At 44.0% G+C, this 926-nt stretch overlaps 1 non-coding gene across 1 annotated transcript; it reads right to left on the bottom strand.

Moving 5' to 3' along the window:
• Positions 1–371: 371 nt before the first annotated feature.
• On the bottom strand, positions 372–446 carry Trnal-caa (transfer RNA leucine (anticodon CAA)). Its single transcript has one exon. It is a non-coding gene; the product is annotated as a tRNA-Leu (tRNA).
• Positions 447–926: the final 480 nt, after the last annotated feature.

The raw sequence follows: 926 nt of genomic DNA on the forward strand, positions 1-926 counted from the left end.
ATAAAAACCAACGAGCGTCACTGCCAACGGTAGTAAAATACATAATAGTCACACTGAAAGGTGGAACCTGTTTATGACAATGTACGAAGATTGATTAACTGTGTCAGTAGATTTCAGCTTCTATGACCCTTCACTACGGCTAAATTATGTTTTATCACAATTTACAATGTTTTTACGTCTTTTGACGGAATCTATTTCGGCCACTAGTTTTATAGTTTAGTTTGCTGTTTTACGAAGACTGATGAATGTGATGACCATCTCACAGTTTGGAACTGGTCATGAAGTAACGGAAAACTTTTTTGCAGTCAAAGACTGTTTTCTATTCCACAAAATACTGTGAGATATTAAACTTCCTGGCAGATTGAAACTGTGTGCCGGACCGAGACTCGAACTCGGGACCTTTGCCTTTTGCGGGCAAGTGCTCTACCAACTGAGCTACCCAAGCACGACTCACGCCTCGTCCTCACAGGTTTACTTCTGCCAGCACCTAGTCTCCTACCTTCCAAACTTTACAGAAGCTCTCCTGCGAACCTTGCAGAACTAGCACTCCTGAAAGAAAGGATATTGCGGAGACATGGCTTAGCTGTGAGGACGGGGCGTGAGTCGTGCTTGGGTAGCTCAGTTGCTGTCGGCACGGTAGCTCAGCGTGTTCTGTCAGATGGTTAGCAGCCCTCTGCAAGAAAAAAACTGAGTTAATCGATCAACAATGAACTTAAACGGATGCCTTACGACGTCCGCCCCGAGCAGATGCAACGAAAGACGGCGAACAAAATGAGATTAAAAAAAAAAGTGGTCAGCGTGACGGATTATTATCCTATGGACCCTGGTTCGATTCCCGGCTGGGTCGGAGATTAAAAAAAAAAAAAAAAAAAAAAAAAAATTGGTAGAGCACTTGCCCGCGAAAGGCAAAGGTCCCGAGTTCAAGT

Source organism: Schistocerca nitens, chromosome 2, assembly GCF_023898315.1.
Source record: "Schistocerca nitens isolate TAMUIC-IGC-003100 chromosome 2, iqSchNite1.1, whole genome shotgun sequence".
NCBI lineage: Eukaryota > Metazoa > Arthropoda > Insecta > Orthoptera > Acrididae > Schistocerca > Schistocerca nitens.